This window comes from Delphinapterus leucas, chromosome 18 (genome assembly GCF_059928025.1).
Source record: "Delphinapterus leucas isolate spDelLeu-1000000601 "Yukka" chromosome 18, BTC_Dleu_Yukka2, whole genome shotgun sequence".
Taxonomy (NCBI): Eukaryota; Metazoa; Chordata; class Mammalia; order Artiodactyla; family Monodontidae; genus Delphinapterus; species Delphinapterus leucas.
In genome coordinates, this window is record NC_143146.1 from 21,794,590 (window position 1) to 21,816,897 (window position 22,308).

The following is a 22,308-nucleotide window of genomic DNA, read 5'->3' on the forward strand; positions in this document are numbered from 1 at the left end:
TTATTTGTAGTAGTGTGTACCCTGAATGAAATATCTAGCAACAGGTAGACATTCTCAACGACTTAGAAAATTCACATAAATGATGTTAAGCCATACCAAAGTAGATTATATTATGATAATTGTATAAGTATTTTGTTATTTATATTCTGCTTCAATTTATTTCTATGTCACTTCTCAAATTTAAATTCTTTATTTTTATAATAACTCAGAAATGCACAGAAATGTGAGCAGTACATATAATTAATGTACAGGTTTGTTTTTTCAAAATGTACTTTTGAATGTACAAGTAGAATCATGTGTTACATTTTTGCAAATAGGGAAGGCCGAAGTTCATTTCAGGCATAACATTAGACTTGTTCCAAAATTATCTTATGGACTATTAGAGTAAATCAGGGCAAAGTGGTATGTGCTCACTGAATAGTATTGGAAAACTGAAAGTTAAATGATAATAAAGATAATTTGTAAAGTAGTTTAGAATGAACCACTGTTACCAGAATAGATCCTAACAAAGTGTTATAAAGTAGGTGGAAAGAACTGGGAGACCTGGATTTAAAGATAAAATAAATATAATTCTTAAAGTGGTTGAGAGAGAAATGAAAATCCAAGCTAAATCAATAACTATTGAATAACTAAGCCCCACTATTGGATTTTTTTGTCCATATCTTTCCTATTTTCCCAGAGCGAATAAAAATAAAACAATTTCCTACTTGTCTATGATATTTTATGGAATGGTGGAAGAATTTATAATACTTAACATCAAATATAATTTTCTTTCTTCTACACACATGGATTAGAATTAACTAAACTGATGTGTGGGATGCTGGCATTTGACATATATGACCTAGCTTTGAAGAATAAGGACAAGCTATCTTTCCAATTGTGATAACAAATATTGATACAAAAATTCTATGGAGTGATCTTTTTAAAATATATAAAGAATCTAAAATTTCCCACGGATTTAAAATAAAATCACAATTTCTAAATCAGGGCACAAATAAATATGAGGTTGTACTTCTGCATTTTTAAATTCAACAACAAGAGAAGAGTAGTTGTAAAATCAAAATAAAATAAAATCACATTAATGATAAGCAATACTGTAAATATAATTTTTAATGTAGCCATAAAAACACTGAATAGTTAAAGTTTATTAAATTATTTATTAGAGACAATATAATTGACACCTTGATATTTATTGAAGCACAGCATTCTCAATAGGATATCATATTTATTTGTGCTATCTAAATTCCATGTGTAGGGGCTTCCCTGGTGGCACAGTGGTTAAGAATCCTCCTGCCAATGCAGGGGACACAGTTTCAAGCCCTGGTCCGGGAAGATCCCACATGCCACAGAGCAACTAAGCCCGTGCGCCACAACTACTGAGCCCACGTGGCACAACTACTGAAGCCCACACACCTAGAGCCTATGCTCCGCAACAAGAGAAGCCACCAGAGTGAGAAGCCCGTGTGCCGCAACAAAGAGTAACCCCCGCTCACTGCAGCTAGGGAAAGCCCATGCGCAGCAAGAAGACCCAATGCAGCCAAAAATAAATAAATAAATAAATAGATAGATAGATAAATAAATTCCATGTGATTGTTGAAAGCTTAAAAATCAGAAAAAATCTACATCATATTACCATTTTTATATAGCAGTAATGAAGTTTGAGCAGTATGTGGTGAGGATGTTTTTAAACTTAATTTACATCCAGTAATGTCTAACTTCATCTACTATCAGTGTTTAATGAGTAGGATATATTTGTGATTCTAGGATGTTAAAATGCCATCAGTTCAAATTGCACCATAGTATTATAAATTACCATACTACTTTAGTAGTAACAAGATATTTAATCATTGAAATCATAGATTAGGTAAAGAACATATGACTTGATTTATACTTTGCTTGAAAATATTTTCTGTTTACTGAGGAGACACAAATTTTGCACTACCAATATATGTAGTTAACATAATTTACATATTCCAAATTTCTTCATTTCACTTTAAAATACATGTTCCACGTAAATCTTTTCTGACAACTGAAACTAGTCCTCACTCTTACACACAGCTTGATAATGATGGCCTGGGAGACTAACATCAATTATGACATTTCTCAGAGCATCAGCATGTTGGGGAGACCCTTCATATCGATGATCCTCTACAGAATCATCGTGTCCTACAGAGAAAAGACTTTCCAAAATTGTTTCAGTTTTCAGTTCTGCCACAATGAAGATTTGCCTCTGCCTTCTCAGTGTTTAGTACCAAAAAGGTATTTCAGTGTTAGCCATCCACTACAGAGTAGTCCAGAGAGATTTTCATCACCTGGGCCAGGCAGTAGAATTGCCAAGGACCATACACAACAGTCCTTTCTGAGTTCACATATATATATTGCAAATTATGTTTATCTCCTTAGCCCAATCCTCATTTTTAGAGGTATCATAAGTGAATATTTGTACATAACAAAGGCCAGGAATTAATACCTTGAAATCCATGAATGCAGTATATAAAGGATATCAATCCTCTGAGTATGCATAATCTCATTTGTTCACATAGATTATGTAACAAATACCGTGATTTGCTCTGAATATAAAGACTGATTTCACAAGATGAATCACAGAGTCCCAAAAACAAAATATCAAGGTCATTTGCAATTTGGAGTATCATGTACATATTGATTGTGGAGAGAAAAATCCAGATTATATGTATATTTCTCTATTTTGTTTAATTTTCAGGGAGTTACACTTCTGGAGAAAAACAATCAATTTCTCTCTCTTTTTCTGTGTTTGTAAGTTTTTGTTTGGTTTCTACTAACTAATATTTGTGGAAGTTAAAATACTAATGATGAAAATTTTTTGTACGTTTTAAAGTATAAAACCATATATTTGGATATTTAGAGGTATTTGTAGAGTTTAATTGAATAGAGTTAAGATGATTTATAGGTCAAACAGTATTGACAATTATCTTTTGAAATTAAAATATTTTAAAATTAAAACTACCTTTTTAGAAAACTGTTAGTACAAATATGTATATTGTTTAAACACCTTTAAAATAAAAGACTTGTTTGACATACATGTATGTATTCATATTATATATGTAAAGTCTTTATTAAAAAGCACTCATATTTGTAAATGGGCCATTTCATGACAAAGTAGTCATTCAGGTAGATTTTTAGGTATGTGTACTGTTACTTTGCAGTAAGACCATCAGAAAGAACTTAGAAGTGTGTTGATATAATTTTATTGTTGATATATTGGAGTTAAATTTTTCATGGCTAGAGGATGATTTCTGGAACTAATTGAAAATGTCTTCACAAAAGGAAAAGCTTTCTAGAGCAGGCTCACAAAGATGTATTTTGTCAATATGAGTGAATTACAAATGCCAGCAGAAAAAAATAAAAAGGAAATTGGTTTCGCCTGTAAGAAATTCCCCTAAATCCATGTCTAAAGTATAACTGAAAAGATCAATTTTTTTATATTTTTCCTAATCCAATTACACATGCCTTTAAATCACTATAGTTGCACTACATATTCTGATTGGGTATCATAAATTCATTAAAAAATTTAGCTAGTGAAAATTGGTTTGCTTTTATAGGAGTATAAAGGAATAAACTGCAAACTATATTATCCAATTAGTTTTGTATTTCCTCTAAAGTAAATATTGCTCTCAATTCCCAGTACAGCAGATAATTTCAAAGTTGTGTTAACTATGTAGCAGCTGGAGGTTGCCAAATGAATGTGTTGAATGAGTGTATTTTAGTGAAGTGTGTACTATCTTTTTTGACATGCATGTAATGATAACACATTTTCTGGCAGCTGGGTTCCCTAGGGCAAAATGAAGCTTCCTGCTTATGTAATGACCATAAAATAGTACGTATATATTTCATGAAAAATGTCTCAATTGAATGACTGACTTTAGCTGAGGTCATGTTTTACAATGTATATTAGTCAAACATTTTTCAATATCTGGAGTAGAATTGTAAACACTAAAATAGATGCATCTAACTAAATTTAGTTCTTGTAAACAATAATCTCAAATTTTACTTAACAGTCATCAAGCTGTCTCAGCAAAGCATTTTTAAAGTGAGAAGAAAAAATGATTTTAGTCATTTTAATTTTTCCAACCACAACAATATATACAGTCATATGTGTTTAGCATTTTTTCTTTTATTTATAACCTCATCTAGAATGCATGAAGATTTTTGTGTGAAACACCAGTTAGAAACGAAAGCTTCCCCACCCCCCACCAAAAAAAAAGCCCAGAGTCAGCCACTGATTATGAATAGTGATTTTTACTTATAAGAACTATAAGAATCAATAATTGAGTTAAACTTGGTGCCTGAAGAAGAAAATGAATTATTGCTGCTCAGTTCTTCATATACATCGAAGAATGATTATGAAACACTAAGTTTATCCACATTTTGGATTAAGATAAAGGAAGACTTTCCTTTGATAAGTCGAAAGAGTATCCTATTATTACCATTCACAGCAACTAGTTTGTGTGAACTAGGGTTTTCAGTTTTAACCCAGTTAAAAGCAAAGGAAAGGAACGGATTAAATGGCGCAGCAGATATGCGAGTAGCATTATCCTCCTGTGTTCCAGACTGGAATGAATTTATGAACGGGCAAGCACACCTACCACGTTAAATAAATCTTTTTTTTTTAAAATTGGAGTATAGTCACTTTACAATGTTGTGTAAACAAATCTTACCTGGTTTTTGTTTCTGCAGTTCTTATTTTGTGATTTTTTAGCTGTTGTATTTAAATATTAACATAGCAGTGTATGTGAAAACTTTATGTTTTTATTTTTGTTATATTTTAATACTTATAAAATCATAATGTAATTTTAAAAACTATACTATTTATCAAATATACATTGTTAAATGTATTTGCACCTACCATCTGGCTTCTATTCTTACCCAACATGACTCACTTTAATCTGCCATCAGTGTAATGTGGACTTCAGTTATTTGAGAATGTTTAATTATACTACAGAAGAAGAAAAAATAGACTATCAGATGAAATTCATAAGATGTGCTGGTATTTTTAGGGCAATGTTAACTCTCAGGCATATAATGTGGTATTGGGGTGATAACAAATAATAAGAAGAGGATGATGTTTCAACAGTATTTAATTTTATGAGAAATCAAGGATATGTTGCCAAATTCATCCCAGTGTTTTCTCTGCAGTAATGCAATCAACAAAAAGTATGATGATCATTTTCAAACTGTAAAGGCAGAAGTCAGTCAAAATTGATCAGAGTTTTAAACTTGATCTGGGTATACTGAATATTGTAATCATTGGCTTAATTTTAGCATATTAATAGCATACTAGATACTGTGACTTTTTGTTGTTAGCATGAAACATTGTAGAGCAAAGTTGTGATGCAAAAATGATTTTGACAGACTAGGACAATAGACGACATCTAACAAGTGATATTTAATAACTGCAAATGAAAACCTTGAAATTAATTTCAAAGTATCATATGGCCTGAGAAGCAGATTGTATTAAAAATTCTTAGGGATTTCAGTTGACAAAAATCTCAATGACTTAATATTTTGATGTGAGTGCCAAACACTTCATGTGAGCCTAGTCTAAACTAGTAGAAGCACAGCAGTCAGCATAAAATACATGCAAACATACAATATAGTTTATTCCTTTTAGAATATATTGCATAATTACTTTGTGTTGCACTGTATTTATTGGCACTGGCAACACTAGACCTGCTGTGGAGTAAATGAATTTAATGTAAGGGACTTTAAAGATTCCAGGAGACCAATGACTAAGGGGACAACAAGACTAGCCTCCTCTGGAAAAAAAAAAATTCAAGCAAACCAATGAATGCACATTTTCAAAGAGAACCAAAATAATGGAACAATGACCATAGTTTGATGAAATTGTGTGGCAAATCCAATCATAGTTAGAGTAATAGCTTCTTTTTCCATGATTATATGATAGCTAATTGCAAAGTATTTCAAACATCTTTCTTATAATACAGTTTTGCTTTTCATTAAACTTTCATGTACAGAAAGCAGTTGTTTAACAAATGAATAATTTGTTTTTATTTTTGCCCCAAATATTTCAAAGTTCTAAAGAAAAAAAAAAAACAAAAAACAGCTATAAGGTGGAATTCACACAGACTGAATGAAGAAAAATTTGAGTAATTTGAGTGACTGAAATAACTTTTAGTAGATGGTAGTAAAGGAGGAAGTTTTCTAGGCAGACACTATCCTGCTTCAGATTAATAATTAATATAAATTCTTCTCACATTATCCATTTCACTTTTCTTCATCCATTCTTACACTATCTACAGTACCTTTGGCTCTCAGTTCTAGATCTCAGATATTTACAATTTAATTCTTTGTGCTGATTTTTTCCATTTACTTAATATCTCATCATTGATGGAGTAAAGTCAGAGCTACTAACAACAATATAATAAGATCCAAATGTCTTGTATAAAAATGAAACTACCCATGTCCTAGAGGGAAACAAACAAGCGAACTTTTCTTTAAGTTTTCTGTATGAAAATGCTTTAAAACTAAATCAAAATCAGTGGGAAAAAATAAAAATTATAAATTTGACTACATAATTTTTAAAACTAATGGAAATAAAATAATAATCTGACAAGCTGTGAGAAGATATTTGCAACCTAGATCAACATATATCACAAAGAGCTAATATGCTTAATATAAAAAAGCTCTTAAAACAGAGGAAGGAAACCCAATATAAGAAAGTTGTAAACCTACATGTCTATCCATTAAAAAGTAGTTAAACAAACTATGGTTTATACAAACACTGGGAGCATAAAGAACGAAGAAAGTTTCTATGAACTGATATGGAGTGATTTTTAAGATATATTGTAAGATATTTGTTAATTGCAAAGAAGGAAAGTATCAAAAAATATATATAGTGTACTATGCTCTATATAAAAATGTAGGAAGTAGAATGGTGGTTGCCAGAGAATGGGGGAGAGGGAAATTATGAAGTTTAGTTAAGGAGTACAAATTTCCAGTTATGCAGGTTGGGTAAGGCCTGGAGATCTACTGAGTAGCACAGTGCCTATGGTTAACAATACTGTATTGTATATGTAAACATTTGCTGAGAATAGATCTAAGGTTACATGTTCTTATCACAAATAATAATAACAATAATAATTATTAATATTAGTTAATACTATTCTAAATAAAAAGGTTAGGAGGAAACTTGTGGCAATGTGTATGTTTATGATATAGCTTGTGGTGATGGTTTCATGGATGCATATTTATCTCTAAAGTCATCAAATTGTGCACACTAAATATGTACAGCATTTTATATGTCAAAACACCTCAATAAAATGGTTAAAAAAAAGAAAAATATATACATAACTCCCCACATTTGTAAAAAGAAATTACAAAAAAGGTAAGCCAGAAACTAATGAGATTTGGTTGTTACCAGTGAAAAAAGGGAGAAATTAATGTGAGAACGAGAACAAGGTAGAAGAAAGAAATGACGAGTGAGTGATGCATTTCTGAGTATAATTTCTTTTAAATTTTATTGAGGTAAAAATACTTAATGTGAGATTTACCCTCTTAAAAAACTTTAAGTGTACAATATGTTATTTTTGATGATAATTACAATGTTGTACAGGAGCTCTCTAGAGCTTATTCATCTTGCATAACTAAAACTTTTTACCCATTGATTAATAATTCATTTCTCCCTCTCCAGATGTGGGTCTCCACCATTCCACTCTTTGAATTTGACTGTTTGAGATACCTCATATAAATGGAATCATGCAGTATTTGTCTTTCTGCAGAATTGAAATTAGGATCTCAAAAAGATATCTGCATTCTCTTGTTCATTGTGACACTATTCACAATTGCTAATGTGGAAACAACATAAATGTCCATCCATAGATATGAGTATAACTTTTTATTAAATTCTGCCCTTTAGAACAATGACAGTGTTTCACATGGTCAAAAACAATAACCGAAGCTAACCAGGACATGGGGGAAAAGTCAAAATGGAATACGAAAAGCAACAAACCTAACAGTATTACACCTGCCTGACACAACTACTTGGAGGAGAGGGGAGAAATGGAACCAATCTGAGTAAGTTTGGAACACAATATTTTCTTCTATATTCTGCAAAGCTAAAGATAAAAAGAACATAGACAAATGTAGTTATCTATTTATTTAATTTGTTGTTTTACAGCATCATGGGTTAGCATAACTATTCAAACTGCTTTCTGCATTTGAAGTTACAAAATAATAAATATACTGTGATAGTAAGGGATAGAGTTCTCACAGAATAATTTTTTTCTAAACATTGATCACAGTATGTCTCATTAAACTCTCAGTGTCTCAGTTTTCTCCTCTATAAAAGATATTGAATTGCTTCTTGACTCACTAAATATGAAATTATGTCAGACAAAATTATAACTTCATTTAATTTTGATAAGTGTATTCCTAGTACTGTGTTAACTACGTTATCTCATTAAAACTAATAACAGTATCTAGTATTATACACACTATTTTCAAAAGAATCTAAAACTCTGAAAAGTTAAGCGATTTTCCCAGATTACTATCTATACTTTAGTCCTGCTTCTTGAATTCAGGTGTGGGTGATTTCAAAGCCTGTATCCTTATATCTGTATGATGCTACCTTGCAATAAAGATAACTGACAGAAACATTAAAATTACTATAATGTTAAAATAAACTAGTATATATGTGTCAAATAATTTGAAAGTTTCCAAAAATATTTTATACATTCTATAATTTTTACAGAATCATTCTAATTACATATAATAGTAGTGGCTTATAGTAACACATATGCACAAACTGTATTTATGACTTTAACATATTTTTCTGTTATTTAATACATATTCTGTAAAAATTTGCCAGTAGATATTATATCACATCATTCAAGAACTTAAAATTCCACAGTAAGTAATGCAAATGAGCATATGATACTTGTCTGTAACTTATTTGACTAGTAAGTTAAGAATAATGAAATTGCCTAGGGGACAATTATGATTGAGTGGCAACATAAATTAATGCATCTGGAAATAATGTAATACTATATTAAAAACAATGATATAGTTTGATTAATATCAATCTTAAGATAACTATACACAAAAATCTCAAAGAAGATATCTATGTTTTCACAAAAGGTTTTAAGCAATTTAAAAGTGAATCAACTTGGGGAAAACAAATGGATAACATATCACTATTATCCAGTCAATAAATAAATAATCACACTAGATATTTCATTCAGAGGAAATTTCATGCACAGATGTGATTACATACACACACGAAGACACATATAGATTAAAATTGCATAGGTGATGCATTATATATATTAGCCAGGTTAGGGAGTTGTTACTAGTCCTTGAGATGGAGGGATACAGGAATGTGGAATTGTTACTAGAGCTAAAAGCCAGGGTTTGGTAGACATTGTGATGTAAGCCCAAATTCATATTCAATGAATTCCATGCAGTAACCATTTGGGAATGCTATTGTCAGATGACCATTATCCACCATTTGAACTATCTGTCCTTTAGCTGATGGAAGTCATATTACCCAAGTCACATTCCAACCTGGGAAGCCCACATCCAGTGATGAATGTTAGAATATAAAGGGCTGGCTATCTTGGCCCTATAGGGACAGGTTTGAAAAGATAAGACATTCTATTTCCAGAACTCCCTATAAGAAACCCTAAGGCTATTGTTTGGCCTGCAATGCTGGTTGACTTTTTCTTCTTCCCATTCCTGCTTCCTTCCCTTTTCTTCCACAAGGGTTTATCCCGAGAAAATTCTGCATGATAAAATCCATCTAATATCACTTCCAAGTGATCCAATCTGTGATAATGGCTACTCAGATCCATCTAAGAAAGAAAACCACAATATGGGATCCCTGACATTCTAGCAAATAATAAGGGCCCCATCCACAGTAGCAGGTACAACGTACAAAGCTCCTACACAAGGGATAACACAACCGCTTTAAATTTATATTAATAGTATATGTAGTGATATATACTGATGGAAAAATTCAGTAGTGTATGTGATAAATCAAGTACTTAAGAAATGTGGGGGACAGAACAAATACAAAAATAATGTAAGTGATGACTATGTAATGTAGTGTAAATGATCAATTGAGCGCTGGAAAAATATAATGGAAATCTGAGGAGTTGAGAATGATGAATTGCCAGTCAAAGCTGAATGTGTAACCAGATGCCTCCTCAGTAGTTCACAATGATGCTTTCATTTCCTACCAAAAAAGAGCAAAGAAGGCTGAAGATCAAACCCCGGACTTAATCAACAGAATAGCCAAGCTCCACAGAATATAAAACTCCCGACCAGGGAAGGTCTGCTCTGTCAAGTTCAGGGCCTTGTTACAAAAGGATAGGATATTGACACATAATATGGAGACAGACATCTGTGTTGCTGATCTCCAAACTGTGAATCACCAGATTTTCCTGAACCCACTGAGCCTGAAAAAGTGGCACAACAGTCCTTAATAAGAGCTAGAATTTCCTCCTTTCTTGGAGCAGATGCAGAGGTTTCTTCTCTCCTAGAAAACACCATGTTCATCTGCCTCCAGATTCTTCCCTTATGCCCTCTCTTGGGAAGAATGCTGTGACTAAGATTAAGTGACAATGCAACCCTGCCAGGGTTGTGCTGGGGAGGACTAAATACCCAAAGGAGAGGTAAGGTCTGGCTGGCATGAACCAGCAGGAGCCAGGTGAATATATCTGAGTTTGATCAGTTGGACCAGATATTATGAGGGATAGTTTATCAAACTGGGAGAATTCTTCTAGGACACATAATTTAAAATCCTGAAAATGACTCCAGAAGATTTTACAAACTTGCTACTAATATGACCCCTAGATGTATTGAAAAATGGATATCTAATACCAAATATGGTTGACACACCAAGACTGTTGTGACAGACAGTGAAAGAAGGATTTTAGAAGCTCAGAGAAGTGGACATGCTAGAATAGACACAGTACATAAAACTGGAAAATTCAACAAATGATTATGCTCCATGAGAAGAACCAGGAGATACCTGATTTACTAAGATAATCAGATGGGTGAGGATGCATGGGAGCTCCCCTCTGTAGACAAGGGATAATAAAATAGGAAGTTATAAGAAACTAAGCTCAACCAGAGCTCTGAGAGTATTGGATTTATCATACTTACAAGTGAATGCAATAGTTTTTGCAGATGCTAGCAGAGGACATTTCTCCTGGATCAGAGACAAACAAATTTATAGTTATAAAAAAAACAGTAAGGCTTCCCTGGTGGCGCAGTGGTTGAGAGTCCGCCTGCCGATGCAGGGGACACGGGTTCGTGCTCCGGTCCGGGAAGATCCCACATGCCGCGGAGCGGCTGGGCCCGTGAACGATGGCCGCTGAGCCTGCGCGTCCGGAGCCTGTGCTCCGCAACGGGAGAGGCCACAGCAGTGAGAGGCCCGCATACCGCAAAAAAAAAAACAGTAGTTGGTAATACTGAAGTTATTGGTAAGAAGAAGAACGGTGGCTTTTTGTCTGGAGGGAAATGTGACCTCACTTCTCAGAACTGCTAGCTGCATACACAATCCTGAGAAATATCCAGGATTAACAGTAGTCAGGGCCTTGCAATCCAGATATATTCAACAAAATGTGTAAGAGTGCAAAGGTCCCATACTGGGCAGCATCCAAATAATCAATGGGGATGGCAGGGCTCCCTAACAATAGCAGCCAGGTGGATGCAATTACCTTAATAAGTGGTAAGTGCAAATGTCAAACCATCAGGTAGGGGTCTGATCCTTAGAGATTTATAAAGACAATTAAAATCTGGCCAAGATGGAGCAGTCCCATTTCTACTAGATCCCTTCTGTTACTATGAAAAGTCCTGGACCAAGACAAAACATATGCATAAGAAAACCCTGGAAATCGGAAAGAAGAAGTGGCATTATTAAGGGACCTTGTGATTTGAAGAATAACTCTGCAGTGGGTCCCTGGTTTCCTTGTTGTTTACCATATATTTTGGACAGGCCATTACAGAAGCCAGCAAGCCAGAAACTCCAATAGATTGACAAATAAAAGCTCCACCAAAAATCTTCCTCTCTAGCCAAAGGACTGAAGAAAGGATGGCCTAACAGACCATCATTACACATACTAATATATATAAATATTACTCAGCCATAAAATTAATGAAATATTGCCATTTGCAGCAACAAGGATGGACCTAGAAACTATTATGCTTAGTGAAATAATTCAGACAGAGAAAGCCAAATATTATATAATATCATTTATATGTGGAATCTAAAAAATAATACAAATGAATGTATATACAAAATAGACACAGACTCACAGACATAGAAAACAACCTTATCCTTACAAAGGGGAGGAAGAGGGAGGGACAAATTAAGGGTATGGGATTAACAGATACAAACTACTATAAATAAAATAGGTAAGCAACAAGGATTTACTGTATAGCACAGGGAATTATATCCTATATGTTTTAATAACCTATAAAGAAATATAATCTGCAAAAACACTGAATCAGTATGTTGTACACCTGAAACTAACACAATATTGTATATCAACTGTACTCCAATTTAAAAAGAACTGAAAAATATAATGACAGCAAGAACAACAGCACCCCCCCACAAAAACAAAAAACAAGAAACCTGATAGGCTTAATAGTATAGTGCTGATGACAGAGGATAGCCTGTGAAATCAATGAACTTATGGTCAGATCAATTTATTTTACCCAATCAGAGCAGAGAGAAAATAGAATTTAAAATAAAAATGAACAGAGTCCTAGAAACCTGAGTAACAAAAATAAAAGAGCTAATATTCCTATAATTGGACTCCCAGATGGTGAAAGACGTAAATCTACAAATTTAAGAATTTGAATCTCAAATAGGATAAGCCTAAAGAAACTCATGCCAAGACACATTGTAATTAAATGCCTAAAAACTAAAGATAAATAATCTTGAAAAAATCAGAGAGAAATAACACATTATATATAGGGGAGAAACATTTCAAATACAATGTATTTCTCATCTAAATCATGTAGGTCAGAAGGAAGTACCATAACATGCTTCAAATACTGAAAGAAAGGAGCCATCAACTGTGAGCTCTTTATCTGGCAAAACTATCCTTCAGGAATGAAAACAAAATAAAATAAAACAAAATAAAATTTGCTTCTCAATGAAGCAAAACTAAGGATATTTATCACTAGCAAGCATACCCTTTCTATAAACAGAATGAATTGATAATAGAAGGCTTGAAATTCCAGAAAGGAAAGAAGAACACTGAAATCAGTAAAACTAAGGATAAATATAATATTCTTCTCATGAGTTTCTTAAATCACACGTGAAGGTGTGATGTAAAACATGGATGGCTGAAGTAAAAATCATAACATCTGATGTTTTATAAAATGTATGCCAAGGAAATTATTAAAATAATTATATTTCAAATTGGGGAGAATAAAAGGGTCTAAATAAAGATAACTTTTACATTTACTTTAATTTGAAAAACATCAATACCAGCAGACAATAATAAGTTCCCTACGTATATTGTAATACCTAGTGCAGCCGCTAAGAAAACTATACAGGTCATCATATTATAAAAATACTGTAAGTAAATCAAAAAGAAATCTTAAATAATTTTCAAGTGACTTTCATATCTTAGACTGTATGGACTACTAAAACAGATCACCAAAGACTGAGTGGCTTAAACAACAAATAGTTATTCCTCACAGTTCTGTAGGCTTGGAAGTCTAAGAACAAAGTACCCCGAGCAGATGTGGTTTTTGGTGAGGGCCTTCTTTCTGGCTTGTGGACAGCCATCATCTTATTCTATCTTTACAGTGCAGATAGTATAGCTTTCTGAGAGAGCAGAGCCAAAAAGAACCTTTTTTTTAATTGCTGAATATCTAATTTTCCAGCAGTGGGGACCAATGCTGAGTCTCTGATATGGCACCATCCCTCAAAGAAACTATACTTGATTACAGTAGACAGACAAACTGATTCATTCTTACAGGGGTAAATACATAAGGCAGGGTTCTCTTTTCCTGCCCACAGAGTCTCAGCCAGTAAGACTATCTAAAGACTTATTGAGTGTTTGATTTACTAGCATGGGATCACAATTATCATCTTATCTTTCCAGGGTTCTCACTTTACGCCAAAGGTTGGGAGTGGCCCTGTGACCTTGGGATCCAAAACACTACACATTTGTTGGCTTGATAGCCTGTGACCAGAGGATGTACCAGCTTAGGGTCAATATTTTAGTAAGATGGAGCACGATCCTCCATCTGTGTAGAGCAAAGACTCTACATTGTTATACATACACTTAAACACATATATACACAGATGCATATACATATATACTTCTACATAGTGCTGTTTCTATGCAGCAGGAACCATTGAGTCAAGAACCAAGAAGTTAGAAATAAAAGCTAGTGAATCATCAGCTGTGATTGCCTGGGCAACTGATCCCTACCATCAGAAGGAAATAAGGCTGCTTAACATAGTTAACACAGTTGAAGGGGTGAGGAGAATCTTAGGTACCCAGGTGATTATTTTGAACAGCTCTTGTATTTCCCTTGCCCCAGTTTGACAGCAAATGCAAACATAATAGCAACTGAATCCTGAGAAAGGAACGGTGCCAGAAGCTCAAATCTCTCAGAGATGAAGGTTTTGGACACATCTCTAGCTAAGCCATGGATACCAGCTATTATCCTAACCTAGGATGGAGGGAATCTAGCATGGGTGGAGAAGAAAGGAGATGATGAGTTTCAGTTTTGGTCTTGAGAGCAGCTGTAGTATTTGAGTTAGTAGCTCAACCCAATATCATTCATTTCCTACATTTCTCCCCCAAGAGAAGTTTATCAGAACCCTGGAGAAGCTGGCACAAAAGATGATCTGTGTTGAACACTGATGCACTGCCCAGATCTCCCTTCAGTAAAGAACCTATTGTCCCAAAGACTGGGCATGCTCTAGGCAGACAGACTTCAGCTAAAAGCCCTTCTGCTATTTCCTCAGCTGCCTGGTACTTTCTATCCCAAAGCCACACCTTTACCTACGAAACCAACATCCAATAACCAATTGAACAAGAACAAAAAGAATGGTAATCTTAGCTCATTCAGGATAAAACTGAAGGATCTTTTTGCTCCAGACCTCCCCTTGAGGTCAGTCAAGACTGTTGCTGGGTATACATCACAGCTCACTTCTCCACCTGCTCCACTCCTCCTTCCTTTCTCGCCATTCCACGTTCCACAGGTATTGTTTGCCAGGATCCTTTACGTACTAAATAATAACAGTCCACATGGTAAACTACATCTTGCAACCTGCTTTCCATGAAACATTTTTCATGTGATGTCTAACTGGAGCTAGAACCACGATGGGGGCTGCCCTGTAGGACCTAGGATTGTGGAGGACAGAGATAACCGACCGCAACTAAAATCCTGAAAGATCCATCCAGGTTTCTCCCTCCTCCCAGTTCTCCAGTCATCCTCCAGGAACTTTATTACCAGAACTTGGCCAGAAGCCAATTGGAAAAGTAGCATGAGAAATGATTCTGTCTTAAGATTCAGAGTAGAGCAGGGGAATAAAAAGTTATTTATCTGATAACAACTGGCAAAACCAACAGGTAATATGTCAGATTCTCAATTTATAGGACATAACATTTTTGCTCTTTTAAGAATAGAATAAATATTTTTTTTAAAAACAGTAAAAAATCCTCATTTTAAAATAGGTTTTAAAAAAACTAGTAAATGTTCCAGTGTATATTTATATATTTTTCCTATGTCTCTGTATTTTTTGGAGGAGTACTTATTGTATTCAGTGAAATCAGGTGTTTGCCATACTTTAATATTTCTCTGTCTCTTTACCTGTCTACATATAATCTATTTTAATTTGGTGAGAAATAAGCATTGTAATAGTAGCTGTTAACATTGCAGATAGCCATATATGAGCAAGAAGGGAGTGGCTTCTGCAATCTGTAATACTGGGGATGGCAGTATATAATATTGGGGATTAAGATCACAGAAAAGACAAGAACTATCAACTGCATGCATAAAGAAAAAGAATGGTAAAGTCATCTTGGCAAAAATATGCTCAAGATTTTAGAAAATGCTATACTTAGATCCACACTAAATTAAAAATATTTCTCTTTTCAAAATTCCTAGCACAGAAAGAGTAGAAGTATAACATAGCCAGTACTGCCTGTCAGCTAAAATTTCTACTGTGATATTGCATATGATCAGGGATAGGGGTTTTGTTTTGTTCTTTGTTTATTTCAGGTATATATACTTTAAACTTACTGGAGTATATTTACTGAATTTCCTTCAGTATAATAAGAAAAACCTAGGTGATACAAGTACTTTAAATGTGTCGATGACTTCTCAATATCTTATTTATTCTAAGTATCAATGAAAGCAGCTTTAATTAATTAGATGCAATATCTTGTAACTACTAATATAATAATTTAATGTTACAGAACACAATTGAAATATTAATTTTAAATAGTTACAAAATTGGAATCCATGCTTTGATTAAAATCAAGTAATCAAGATGTCAGGAAGCAATTTAAAACAATATATTTGAGTACTATTTTTGCATGGATACATTTGCAAGCAAAACATTTTTGTAATAGAAAACTATCTTAAAAATTTCTCTTGACAAAATATTTTATCAATTATTTAAATATTTCCTGTAATAAAGTTACAATGTAAAATAAGCAGGGTGTTCAAATTTTGGATTAGTTGAAGTATAAAGATATATTTCCTAAGGTTTCAACTCAATTTTTTTTCTTTTATGAAATACAGAAAAAATTTTCAAGGTGACAAACTTTTTAAAAAGTTGGTTGAGATACCCAGAGGAAAGGATCTGTATCTTGAGTGTATGACTAATGATTACATTTTCATCTCATAAATCTATAGGTAAAATTTAGTGTTTTACTAAAACTCCAATTTACAGCATATATGGATTTCTCTTTGAAGCCAGGAAATCAGAATTACGTTAGGGGCAAGGTGCAACAAAGAAAATATGTTGACCTTCGTGTATGAAGATGACACTTTTCCTATTCCTTGAATTGAATAAGAACATTGAGTTATTTTTTCTGCAAATGAGATGGTTGTGCTTTAAATTATGGAGTTCCTTTTTCAGTGCCCTGAGCTAGCTGTGATTTTTTTCACTCTGTTTTTCTATTGGCTGCTGTCAACATTTTAAGTTTACTATTTTCAAATTCTAGTTTTTGAATTTTTGTATTTCAGAACATTTCACACATATACACAAAAATACTGAGGTATTAAAATGTTAAAAGGCTTGAGTAAATACAAATGCAACAACGATCAAATACATTAGGAAAATGATGCATGATAAAAGTATTTATTATTTACAAGTGAACATAAATCCATAAGATAACTGCTATTCTACACACATTACTCTGAAAACTTTCTGTGGCTTTTCATGAGATCATCATGTCTTGATATTACAAATTACATATATAAGATGACATCTACTTCATATTCGCTATACTCTCATTATACTCTATTTTATATTATAATGATATATAGAGGAAAATCCCTTGTGTCTTGCAATGACTAGAAATGTAAAGTTCTTTGATATTACAATGACTTATAGTCCATCAAATGTATGTCATTGTTAAGGGATTTTATGTGATAAAAATATAGCTAAATATTAAAAGAAATGGGAGGAATATTCATCATGAAAATAAACTATAATTGACAATATGAGAATGAATTAAAATATTTATTACTTAATTTTAAAATGTTCTTAATATACATTTGTACTTCTACCTCTCTTTCACTCTATCTCTGTATCTAAAGCTATATAAACAAGAGTTCATACTGATGTCTCTAACAGTGTGATAAATATTTAGCCACAATATGTCCACTTATTTGCTCAATCCTAGAATATACATGTAACACATGTACTCCGAGTAACAAATGTACTAATTGAAACCAACACAGAGCACCAAGCTGAGCTCCCTGTGCTATACCGCAGGTTCCCACTAGTTATCTATTTTACACATGGTAGTGTATTTATGTCAAACCCAATCTTCCAGTTCATTCCACACTCCCCTTCCCCCTCTGTGCCCACACTTCTGTTCTCTACATCTGTGTCTCTATTCCTGCCCTGCAAATAGGTTCATCTGTACCATTTTTCTAGATTCCACAATATTGTATAGCAGTTATACTCCGATTAAAAAAAAAAAGTACTAACTGAGGTACAATATTTGCTTACTGTTCTTGTTGGCTTTAGCCTCACATAGATGGTCAAAATGCTATGTTCCAAAGTTACCTAACTTTGTCCCTCCTTCCTGTTTATATGTGTTATGTTTATGTTATTTACTTAAAACTGAATGATTCATTTATTTCTATTTGTATTCAATTTTGAGCTTACTTTCCCTTTTTGATTTTATTTTTCAGTATGTGAAACATGAATATGGCTCTAAAAGGTCTATATAAAAAGGTATATTTTATATATATAAAGATATATCTTTAGATATATATAAAGATATATTCAGAAAACCATTATCTCCATTCCTTTTCTATTATTTTATTATTGAGATATAATTCACTTGCTATAAAATTCATTCTTTTAAGAATGTACAATTCAATGGTTTTGAGTATACCTACCATATTTCATTTTCCCATTCATTCCATCCTGTTCCTTATCCATACCTAATATTAAACAAAGGTAATAAATTATTTAATTTTAATACTATACCTGCTATTTTGTATTACACTTTACATCTATTACATCACTCTTACATATATAAACTTTATTTATAGATGAGGATCCTGAAACTAGGAGAGACTATGTAACTTTTACAATATCTTAACACTGTGTTTATAAGTTGTGTTTAGAAACCAGGTCCTCTGAGGCCAAGATCCATGTATTTAATAACTCCTAAACTCCTCCTTTATTGCTGTAATCCTGGTCTAGATTCCACAACACCTCACCTGGATTTTTACAAAAGCACCCAACTGGTGTCCTTGTTTCTGTCCTTCTTTGCCTATTGTCTGTTCTTTGCAATGGAATCACAATGATTTACTGAAAAACTAAGGTCAGATCATGTCTCTTCTCTGCTTGAAACCATGCAAATTTTCCCATTTCAAAGAGAGTAGAAGCCCAAATACTTAAATGGCCTAATATTTCAGCATGGTTTTTCCCACCTTCGTTTCTATGGTTTCATCTCCTAACACTCTACCTTGATGCACCAGCCACACTGCAGTAGAGGTAACACACTATCACTGATACATCAGCTGCACTGGAATCATTACTAGACATCAATCAGTTTCTCCCCTTTAAAGCTACTGTTGTTACTCTTATTATTATTATTTAATTTATTTTTAATGTTCATATCCTCATGAGTTGTCCACTCTCTTCTCATATGTCTTAACTTACCAGGGAGTCATTTTCTCACAACAGTCCACTTTTGCCCTGTCCCAGCATTTTTCTTCTCTTCCCTTGGTTATTTTTCTCTGTAGCACTTATTACTGACTGGCATAGGTTAAAAGCCTATCTTCATTCTTCTGCCTCCACCACTAGAATGGCACCAGGGAATATGGTGGTTTTGACATATATCCCTCCAACAAAACAAAAGATTAGGCTTTTATAGACCAAAGACGATGATGTATAATACTATGAAATGTGGAGTAGATTTAGTTTAATTGTCCACTTCAGAAGTATCAAAGAAAAGAAATAAACAAAATAGAGTATAGTAACATCTGGTATTGAATTGATTCTAATCATACTAATGAATTTTGATATTGCCATTTTCTATCACACCAATAATTATATAATAGCTTAATTGCATCTGAATATATATAGGTATAAATTAATGCAAATAAGAAACTAAATGAAGAATAACTCATGTAAATTATTTTGGCCAATTAATTGTATAAGATTTTATTGTAAAGCATTTCAGAGCTCTATGAACTTTGTTAAAATTAGCTTATTGCAGTAAAAAATAGAAGTTAAAGCAACCTTCTGTTGTTGGGTGTCTAGTTCTGAATAACAGACATCCATTGCATGAACAGCTTTAGCTAAATATGGACTAATGAGGATCTTTGGAAAACAGAAACTGCTAAATATTCAAAAGTTATTTGTTCACATCTAGTTGAAAGGTAAAGTTGAAAGAAATGATGTTTAATAGACTCTGACAAGTATTTAGAATAAAAGCATGTCATGAATTATATTACAACCGTGGAGGTGCTTATCACTGATGAACTAAATATAAAATTCTCTTCATTCCTTTTGATTGATAAAAGGAACAGTAAACACATTTCATTAAAAATCTACCTTGACTCTTTGCTCATCTGCTGAAATTTGACTTTTGCTAATGCATAGTGATAGAGCTAAGCTTGATATCTTCCTTTACTTTTTAAAAAATTTATACTTCCCCAATGGAGCATTTCAGATAACTGAAAAAAAGTTAAGTATGTTGATGAATATCTGTATCTTGTTGTTTACCTTAATATAATTTTGTGTTTTTTAAGACAATAGACTTGCAGATCAAAAAAAAAGAGAGAGAGAGAGAGAGAGAGAGTCAAGCAAGGGATTGGCAGATGAAAATCTTATAATTTGCATACTACTTTGAAATGCTCGATTTTGCTATAAACAATATAAAAAACAATGAGAAGGGTAAAATTCATAAGGAAAGTTAAACAGAGATAATAAGTAATCTATTTGCTGACAATATATAGATGCATTCATAGGATGCTTTAAGTATACAGAGGGAGCAAGTGACAAAAGAGACTTAGATTCCATGAGTGTGTTAAATGTACAGTAAGTTAAATGTAAGAAGCAAGGATAGTAGCAATAAATTTTAAAAACTGATGAAAAAACAAGTGTGTCATCTTTAGATAGAAAGACATGAACAAATAAGTCATTATTATGGCACATCTGGGCTAATGGCTTTGTCTCTCATAAATTGGCCACCCATTGAGAACACTTAGCATGTTCCTATTTTGGCCATATATGCTCAGCTCAAGAAATACAGATGAGATCATCTATACTAAGTTTTTCAGATTCCACATATATGCATTAATATATGATATTTATAAAGTAGAAATAGAAACAAAGATGTAAAGAACAAACGTATGGATACCAAGGGGGAAGAGGGGAGTGGGATGAATTGAGATTGGGATTGACATATATACACTATTGATACTATGTATAAAATACATATCTAATGAGAACCTACTGCATAGCACAGGGAAATCTACTCAATGCTCTGTGGTGACATAAATGGGAAGGAAACCCAAAAACGAGAGGATATATGTATACGTATAGCTGATTCACTTTGCTGTACAGTAGAAACTAACACAACATTGTAAAGCATCTATACTCCAATAAAAATTTAAAAAAAAACTTTTGCAGAAACTAACACACCATTGTAAAGCAATTATACTCCAATAAAGATGTTAAAATTTTTTTTTAAATAAAAGAATCTTTCATATAAAAAGAGAAATACAGATAAAACTCATAACTGCTGGCAGGATAATTGGCAAGCTACAGCTTGGCAAATATGCTTGGCAAAGCATATTTTCACCTATTTTTGTGCAGCACTGTAATAAAAGATGTGTGTGTAGCATTGGCCCAGTCATGTTCCATCTGTTGGAACCCATTCGCTCAAACCTTGACTCTGATTCTTGTATCCGACCTGTCTGTGGAGAAGCTGATGAGAAGGAGAGGGTAAGGGAGAGATGGAGAGAAGGGTGGGGGAGGGAGAAAGAGAGAGAGAGGGGGAGGGACAGAGAGAGGGAGGAGAGAGAGACTGAGAATGAATATGAACATTACATATCTCAGGATTCATATAGTATGCTCTTCTACCAATGAGTACATTTCCCTAAGTGTATTTACCTCGCTAGTATTTTCCTTCTTGCTTCTCTCTGTGGATTTCAATTCAATTTGGTAAGTAATATGTTTAAATCACCTTAAACCAGTCTGTGAGTGTTTCTGTTTCATGACATCTGGGATAGTTCTCCTGGTATTGCACTTGGAGGCAACAACTCTATCAAGGCACCGCTACCCTTTGAGCCTGGCAAAAGTTCAAATGCATCAGCCACTTATTTTGGAGGCTTACTAGATTCCATTTCTACTCATACCACTCCCCATAGGCCAAGGGCAAATTCCCACTTAGAGCCCATGCCTCCACTTTTGGAGATCATGCACTGGGTACCTGAGACTAAAATTCTAAATTCAGATGGTTCAAATACCAATATCAGAGTCTGCATGGGCCTTTACCCCAGGTCAATCCCTATAAATGGTGGCCAACTCGCCTTATTTTCAGCGTATATGAACGAAACTTGGTCCTATGG